Genomic DNA, 9,465 nt, shown 5'->3' with positions numbered 1-9,465 from the left:
TGCTGGAGAGGTTGTGAGGTAAAGGGAACACTTCTGCATTGCTGGTGGGATTGTAAGTTGGTACAGCCCCTTTGGATATCAGTATGGTGATTTCTCAGAAAATTAGGAAACAACCTTCCTCAAGACCCAGCAATACCACTTTTGGGTATATATGCAAAGGATGCTCAATTGTACCATAAGGACATATTCTCAACTTTGTTCCTAGCAGCATTGTTTGTCATAGCCAGAACCTGGAAACAACCTAAATGCCCTTTGACCAAAGAATGGATATGGAAAATGTGGTACATTTACACAATGGAGTAAAACACAACAGAAAAAATAACAACATCTTGAATTTGCAGGAAAATAGATGGGGCTAGAAAACATCATTTTGAGTGAGGTAACCCAGATACAGGAAGACAATTATCACATGTACTCACTTATAGGTGGTTTTCAAACATACAGCAAAGAAAACCAGCCTAGAACTCACAATCCCAGAAAACTTAGACAACAATGAAAATACTAAGAGAGACTTACATAGATCTAATCTACATGGGAAGTAATAAAAAACAAGATCTCCTGAATAAATTCAGAGCATGGGGACTTTGGGGGAAGGTTGAAGGGAAGAAGAGAGGCAGGAAGATGAGCAGAGAAAAATATAGCACTCAATAAAAATCAATAAAAAATAAAAAACCCAAGTTACCCATTTTTACTAATATTATTATGAAATAATTTCCTTTTGCTCATGAATAAAAATGACTTAGTTTATAACTCCCTCCAGGGTCAGCTCATTAAAGTTATGATTCCTTTGAAAGATGCTCAGAGGTTTGAGTAAATGGGGATGTGGAAGGGCACGCCCTTTCCAGGGGAGGCAAAGTGGTGATAAACGACCAAAGGCTCCACTATATCCCTCCATCTTAATCCTCGTCTCATGATCCATGTTGTTTCTCTATAGCACAACTGAGCTCTAGTGGTGTTTGTTACAAAAGCAACAACAGAGCAATGTTAAAATGTTGTGAGTGGAGTGGGGTAGAAAGCTTAGGTAGAAAAGACTTCCCCTCGGAAGCATCAGGACCCCTTCAGCTATCCCGGGCTCACAGTGAGGAAGTTACTTTTGCTTGGACCAGATCACATTACATCAGAGCTTGGGACTGACATAGATTCCCAAGGGGGAAATGTTTATCCTTTGATAAACTAGAAAGAAATATTCCACTGCAGCCACAATTTTTTTTCCACTCAGTGAGCCCAGACTCCTTTCCTCTCATGGTTTTTCCACCCATTTCCCCCAGTTACACTTAGACGGTAGCAGAGAATAGCTCCAGATGTTTGGCCACTTGTCAGCTGCTTCAAAGTGGGGCCTTAAAAAAACTTTCTTTTCGTTTATTCTTTGTGTCTTTCATATCATGCATCTCTTTCCATTTCATTCCCTGTCCCTTCATATCCTCCCTCTGTCTGTGCACCCCCCACCACATAAAATAAATTTAAGAGAGAAAAAAAGGAAAAATCTTGTCCTGGAAGCTGTAATGGACCCAGCGAGTCATGCATTAAACCCTTTGTGCATGTTTCTTTACTTGCAAGTGCTCATTGCAAAGAGTCATTTGTCTGGTTCGAGGCCTCTGTTTCTGTTACACTATTGCTGGTGGGCTCTCACTGGGTCTCCTTTTAGATACCTTGTTGTTGCCCTGTGTTGCAGAGGGTCTGCAGGTGCAGCTAAATGGGGGCTTTTATTTCTGCTTTATTCTCTAAGTGTCCTGATTGACATCTGGGTTTATCCTAGGGATCATGGTGGGCTGACTTCCTAGGGCTTCCTGTGTGATCTGAATGCCAGGCAGTTTGGGTCCTGGAGGTTTTTGAAGGTGGGTACAGCTCCTACACTTTCACAGACCGGGACAGCTGCTGTGGAACCAGCCAGCACAAGCCTGCTGCTTTCTCAGAAAGCTGTTCAGTTCTGAATATTGAATTGAATCCTCGTTATCATACCTTTCTTCTTCATACCTGAATGCACAAGTTTTATGGTTTTCATATTATTCAGCTGTGTCAGGGAAGGAGGTGCCCTTAGCAATGAATCTTCTAGCTCACATCCCTCATTTTGAAAATGCAGCCCAGAGAGGGGATAGGTGTTGCCTGAGCTCAGAGATAACTTGTTGGTACTAGGCCTAGGACAAAAGCACAGGCCTTCTATGCACTGGGGAAAGAAGTATTTCTTCTTCCTCCTTTAAAAAGTTCTTTAGTGAATCCATTAAAAAACGGAAAACAAAACAAGGCAGCCTATGCTAAAGTAGCCTATTGAGAGCCGTAGAACTAAACACATCACGTCTATCATCATCACGACCAATTTTTGACAATCCTCTCAATACCTTTATCTTCATTCTACAGGTGAGGAAAACTGATATTTTCTTTAGTCTCCCGGCCTGATGTATTAGTGTTCTATGGCTTAAATAACACACTTTTTAATAAATGATTTTGTAGCTCGGAAGTCCAGAATGCAACTGATCAGGCTCACATCACAGTGTGGATCCACCGAGCTCCATTTCCGGAGGCTGTTGACACCTTGAATCCTGTCCCACCAGGGTAGGCTCTTGTTGTTTTCTAGCTTCCCAAGACTGTCAAATTCCTTGGCTTGTGGCTGCTGCTTCTCCACTGCACCTCTCAGATCTGCCTCCCCCTTGATCTGAGCATCCTTGGAAGAGGTTCACTCCCTTCAAGGACTTCTGTAATTAGATTGGGTCCACCAGATAGCCCATGATAGCCTCCCCAGCCTCATGTTTTGCAATCTTAGCCTCTGCTATACATTCTGTTTTGCCATTTAGAATAATGTAGACAAGGCTAGAGCATGGACATATCATAAAGAGATTGTTACTCTTTAGGATATCACATTTCACCCTCTGTCCCCCAAAGACCTGTATCTGTCCCCCCTACAAAATCCATCCTTCTTACCTGAAAATCCGAGTCTCAACCCATAACATGGAATAGACTAGTGGGCTAATGCAGTGTGGGTCTGTTAACCTTTGGTCGAGTGCAGAGGTTGCCATTTCACTTTAACATGTGCGTGATTTTCTTACTGAATGGCCTGAATTTGTCAAGTCGTAAAGTTAGGCTGTGAAGGCAGGAGACATATCTAACACATAGAACCACGAAACGTTCATTAAGCAAATGAAGGTTGAGGAGAACAAGGCCCTAGTGGAAGCACTGAAGTACAAGTCATTTCAAAATGACATTTTCCCTCTACTCTCAAAGGCTCAAATTCTTAAAGTTACAAATTTCACCAGAGTCCAAATTGCCTTACAAGTTGAACTGACCAAATGTCTGCCATTTCATCTAAGTTTCAATTACTCCTAGATGCCTTTTCGGACATTTCAGATCGGCTCCCAGCCCATGAATTTTATTTTGAGTTTAAACAGAACCATTAAAACTTATAGGTTGCCAAGTCTGTTTGCTATATCCCTACATTCTGTGTAAATGCCTACTGATTATTTCTGTTTATGGAAAACTTCCCTACTGTTTCCCTAAACTTCCTTTCCATGATGATCAAATATCGAAAGTGTGATTTTTTTAAACTATAAACGTCAGTGTAAATAACTGTTGTAAAGACGTTTATCTACTAGATAGCTAGTCATAGCACCATAAACTAATTGGGTAGAGACATTTCCAGTCATTTAAATTTTTATAACAAACTGTTTTGGTCCCCAAATTGACTAGATTTTTATTAACAACAAAATCTTCTCAATGGAGATTGGTCTTTGTCATAATTGCCATACTCTAAGGGTGATAGTCATATGACCCTCATCATTTAGGATAAGGTATAGTCAAGTTAACCCTGGACACTCAAGAAAAATCTTTAACCCTATTCAGTTGAGACTGTGCATTTTTTTAATTAAAAAAAAGGAATTTAAACATCTTATAGTCAAATTCTGAAGGAATCCCAGGGTCCAGAGCAACGACTTAGTGGTTAAAACTACATACAGCTTTGCAGAAGACCCTGGTTCTGTTTCCAGCATGCACACTGGATGGCTCACAAGTGTCTCTCCCTCTAGTTCCAAAGAATGCAATGTCCTTTTCTGACTCCTGAAGGCAACTGTATGCCTTTGGTAAACATAAACTCATACAGTTACATACAGGTACACATAAAAAATAATCTAAAAAGAAAGCACTTCTAATATGGCCCAATTATAATTATTTGCATCTTTTCTTAATTGTGTTAGAGTCAATTGGCTAATTTCTTTCTGGATATTAAAATTATTTTCCCTTGGATTTTAGAGTTTTTGTTTATATAACATAACTATTAATTCCAAATTCCAAAGTCATTTCACTGGTGTTGAATGCAATATAAAAAAGATAGTAGCTAGGTAGGTAGACAAGCCACTGGGGAAGCTGACTAGAGTATCATGGCTTCCTTCAGTTGGCTGCCCCTCATTCCCACAGAATACTTTAGGATGCCTCTGTAGTAAGGAGGCTGCTAGGTAGTTCCCAGCCACTTTGTACCAAAATCTAGAATTTCTTTCCAAGCCCTCTTAGGTTTTACGTGGATTTAGTCCACCACATTGGTGCACCAATTTGTAGTAAGGAGGCATTTGTTTGTCCTGGCCTCCCAGAATGGAAATAATCACACAGAAACTGCATTAATTAAATAATTGCTTGGCCTTTTAGCTCTAGCTTCTTATTGGCTAACTCTTACATATTAATTTAATCCATTTCTATTGATTTGTGTATCCCCACGTGGCTGTGGCTTACCGGCTAAAGTTTTGACATCTGTCTCCAGCATGGCTACATGGTGTCTCCCTGACTCTGCCCTTCTTTCTCCCAGCATGAAGTTTAGTTTTTCCTGCCTACCTCTATTCTTTTGCCCTATCAGGCCAAGCCAGTTTTCTTTATTAATTAAGCAATCATATTCACAGCATACAAAGGGAAATCCCACATCACGTCTCATCAGAGGCAGAGGTTGAAATAGCCACGTGGTTCAACTGATTCACAATGAATAGATTTCAGAACCTGAAGAGAGGTCAGAAAATCGAGAACAAATACAGGTACTGTTTGCTCTTAAATGCTAACTTCAGCTAGGAAAGAGGTATGGGCGTCGCTGTGGAGATGAACCATCTTGTTTAAAGGCTGAACCTTCTGTCACCAACAGGAATCCCATTAGCACAAAGAGGAAGACACGCCATTATGAGTCCCTTGAACATCACTGGGCAATAAATAGGAAAAATGATGGGTAAGCTAAAAATTAGGAAGTTCTACCCAACTGTGAATTATCTTGATTATTGTGTTTAAAGAATGCCAAATGCTAGAAATTTTCCAGGGGGATTATTCAGGTTGCATTATTTATTGGCAAGAGACATTTACTGTTCCTTATGCTTGAACGACAATTTTAACATATTGACATAAATTAGGTCAAGAGAGATAAATACATTGAAAGGATGGGGAAGTCTGTTTAATGCAATAGAAAAAATTAGGTATTTGAGTTACTCACAAATTTTCTGCTCTAATAGTGTCTAATTAAGAGTTGACAGTGGAAATGTTTGCTTTGCTATGCTTTTAAATCACAGAGGTTGCTTCAAATCAAGGGGAAGCCCATATACACCCCTTATGTATCTTATCATTAACTGAGTGAAGTTGATAGGTGTCCTGCTCAGTTTGGATTCCATAATAAAAATAGAATATTTCTCTTGGGTTTAACAATAAACATCTGTTTTCACTAGTCCAGAAGCTATGAAATTTAAAATTAGGGTGCTGAGGATTCTATTACTTATCTGGAATGATTGTCATCTTAATGTATTCTCTCTCTCTCTCTTTCTCTCTCACTCTCTTTCTCTCTCTCTCTCTCTCTCACACACAGACACACAAACAGACACACACACAGGGAGAGAGAGAAAGAGAGAGACAGAGAAAGAGAGAGAGAGAGAGAGAGAGAGAGAGAGAGAGAGAGAGAGAGAATTACAATGAATCTTTTACAAATTTTTCTCAAGCCTCCTTCTACAGCTCTGATCCCAATCATGGGGACCCTACCCTCATGACATAACTACCTACTATTGTGTTTTGAAGGTAAAATATCTTCCATAGACTTATGCATCTAAGCACTTGATCCCCAGATGGGAATACTGGGATGGTTGTGGAACCATTAAGAGGTAGAGGCTCACTGAAAGAAGTTGGTCACTGAGGGTGGACCTTGAGACATATAGACCTGTTCATCTCTTGTCCACCCACTGCTTCCTGACTTCTGATAAAAGGCAACCAGCTGACTTTTGTCTGCATGATTTTCTACCATTGTTGAAATAGGAGCGGCGGGGCTGCGTCCCCAGCACCCTGGCCGCCTCCTAGCTTATGCCCCGAAATAACAACACACAAACTTAAGCACTGCTTGGTCCATTTCTATCTAGCCTCTTCTAGTCTAATTCTCGCACCTGGACTAGCCCATTTCTAATAATGTGTGTAAGTACCCCAAGGTGCGCTTACCTGGAAGATTCTAGCCTACGTCCATCCTGGGTCGGAGCTGCCTGGGAGAGCAGAGCCTGGCGTCTCTGCTCCAGAGAGCAGAGCTGTCAAGTCTGAGCTCACTTCCCCTTCCTCCCAGCATCCTATTCTGTTTACTCCTCCCACCTATGTTTTAACCTATCAGGGCCAAGGAGTTTCTTTATTGCTTAACCAATGAAATCAACAGATTGATATATGACACTCCCACATCATACCATCTTGCAATGAATCCTGTCAAACTGCAAGCCAGAATAAACCACAATGCCTTTAATTTGCTTCTTGTCAGAATTTGGCCACAGCACTCAGAAAAATATCTACTGCAGAAACTTGGTGCTGGAAAGTGGCCTATTGCTTAATAACCACTCTCTCCCCATGTGGTTCTTAGGTCTCTGTACTGATTTAAAGAGGGAACATGGAAGAGTTTGGAATTTTGGGCTAGGCACTCAAATGCTATAAGCAGAGGTCAGTGGACTAGTTCGATGGGAGTTGTCTGGAAAACTAGGAAACTGAAGGAATTCAGGCAGTGTTGGCCAGGCTTTTGAGATTTCATAGGAACAAGGACGCCATTGGGAAATACACTAGAGGTCATTCTGTATATATCCTAACAAAGAATCTGTGTCTGGTTTATTCAAGAAACCAATGTCCCAAGAGCTTGAATGATGTTGAATTTAAAATAATGGACTAGGCTGTGTAGTGGGGGGAGATTTTAAGGCAGGGTAGCAATCAGGCTATGGAGTGGTTATTGCTCACCATTTTGATTCAGGTATACCATAGAGATGATGTTGGAACAGAAAATGTAAAAAACTGTAGTTTGTTGTAAAAACTATAGTTTGTTGTAGGTTATGAAAGTTTAAAGTTGTAGCCAAAAAGCATGTTGAGAAAAAGGTTAAAACAGTTAAAGAGAAATTTGTTCTGTATAGGCCAGAGAGAAAAGATGCCATGAGGGTAGGACCCCTTACTCATTGATGCCTCTAATTTGTTAAAAGACAAATGTACCTGAAATGAGAATGAGGGTGAAGGGGCTCCCTATTCAGAATACATTGATTAGGAAAGCATTTTCAGATTCATCAACCATCATGAAGTTTCAGAGAGCTACTGAGGCTGGATAATGCATGGCAAGATTGGATATCAAAGAGACATCAAGAGACTGATGCATGAAATTGGAAAGATGGAGTTATAGTGGGTTCCTGGAGATATTAAGGATGCCAAGACCATGAGACATCTGCCTAGGAAAGCTGAGGGATTACAGCGGAAGTGGCCTCAAAGGGAGGCTTTGTGTGCTGCTGTGGAATAATCCTTTTGTACACTGTGAACATGTTTTGTTCTACTGGCTTAATAAAGAGTCAACTGGCCAATAGCTAGAAAGGAAGACATTAGGTGTGAGAGCCAGACTAAGAGAATGCTGGGAAGAAGGGTGTGGGAGTCTCTAGGAGAGGCAGAGGAAGAAGGAGATGCTGAAAAAAGTTACCAAGCCATGTGGTAGTACATAGATGAGAAATATGGGCTAATTTGAATTGTAAGAGCTAGTTAGTAATAAGCCTAAGCTATCAACTAAGCATTTATAATTAGTAATAAGTCTCTGTGTCATTTACTGGGGAGCCGGTGGTCCCCAAGAAAACCCTGTATATGGTGTGCTATATACATCAGAGCTGAAAGAACAGGGCTACCCAAATCTTTTGGGGCCCAGATGATTCCAGCACAAGCTCCATATGCAGGATATGCAACTGTGGATTTGGTGTTTGCACTGCTGCATTTTGGTCTTGCTTTGATCTGGTCTTTCCCGCTGTGGCCACATTATTCCACTTTGGTATAGAAATATTTAATCTGTGACATTTTATATTAGAATTATGTAATTTGTTTTTTTTTTTCTTTGTAGGGTCTCACAGTCAAGAGCTTGCCTTGAGTCTCAAGAAGGATTTTGAACTTTTGAAAAGTGTTGACATTACCAAAAGTTGTAGGGACATTTGAAGTTGAAATGAATGTATTTTGCATTATGAGATAGACTTGAGTCAGTGGGGACCAGGGGTGAATATGAATATTGTGGTTTGAGTGTGAAATACGCCTCATGGTTGGATGTATGGGAACACATTGTCTTTGACTGATATTACTGTTTTAGTAACCTGTACAACCTTTAAGAAGTGGATGCTCACTGAAGGCAGTGGTTCATGGTCCAATTTCCTTTTCACTTTCAAAATTCTACACTGCTAGTCCTTTCCACCATGATGGACTATATCCCATTGAATTATAAGGTAGAATAAATCCATTTGCCTCTAACTTGCTTCTCCTCAGGTATTTGATCATAATAATGAGAATAATAGCTAATATTCCTATTGACCTAGTTAGTGCTAATTGTCAAATTTACACAGCTTACCTAAGAAAGGAGTCATAAATTGAGGGCCTGCCCTGGTTCAGAGTGACTTGGATTGGTGTGCCTTTGGGGAAGTTGTCTCAACAGCTAATTAATGGGGGAGTGCCTAGCTCAATGTGGGCAGCACCATTCCCTGGATAGGTAGTTCTTGGCTACTTAAGGAAGCTAGGTAGGCATAAACCTGAGAGAGGCAACCAGCTCTGCTTGAATTCATGCTCTGGTGTCCCTCAGCGGTGGGCCATGACCTAGAAGTAAAATCCAGACAAAGCCTTTCCTTTCCTTAGTTACTTTTGGTCAGGGTGGTTTTATCATCTTAGAAAGGAAACTAGAACACATAACAAAAGTTCCATTTCCAGATCCCATCACTCTGGGAATGGAAGTTTCAACAGATTCTTTTGAGGGGAATTTGACACACACTCAGTTCATAGTAGTGCACATCTAAAGACTTGATTTAAGATTTAAGAATTGAGGTGATTTAAGATTGGAGTTCACACAGAATGTCTGTAGTTTAGCTTTTTGGTGAGTCAGTTGTTGACTTGAATGTCTTTTTTTTTTTTTAAAGATTTACTTATTTTCTACTTTATATGTTTTGAGTGCTTTTTATGAATATATGTGAATATATGAATACTACGTACACGTCTGATGCTCTG

The 9,465-nt window shown here is 40.4% G+C and overlaps 1 long non-coding RNA gene across 1 annotated transcript; it reads left to right on the top strand.

Annotated features, from left to right (window-relative positions):
* Nucleotides 1–2,447: 2,447 nt before the first annotated feature.
* Nucleotides 2,448–8,828, top strand: LOC126501251 (uncharacterized). The gene is made up of 4 exons (XR_007591603.1): nt 2,448–2,550; nt 4,875–5,003; nt 5,108–5,188; nt 8,324–8,828. It is a non-coding gene; the product is annotated as an uncharacterized lncRNA (long non-coding RNA).
* The last annotated feature ends 637 nt before the right edge of the window (nt 8,829–9,465 follow it).

Source organism: Alexandromys fortis, unplaced genomic scaffold (assembly GCF_014885135.2).
Source record: "Alexandromys fortis isolate MF-2015 unplaced genomic scaffold, M_Fortis_MF-2015_v1.1 scaffold_30, whole genome shotgun sequence".
NCBI classification, from domain to species: Eukaryota; Metazoa; Chordata; class Mammalia; order Rodentia; family Cricetidae; genus Alexandromys; species Alexandromys fortis.
This window is presented reverse-complemented; position numbering and strand designations above follow the sequence as displayed.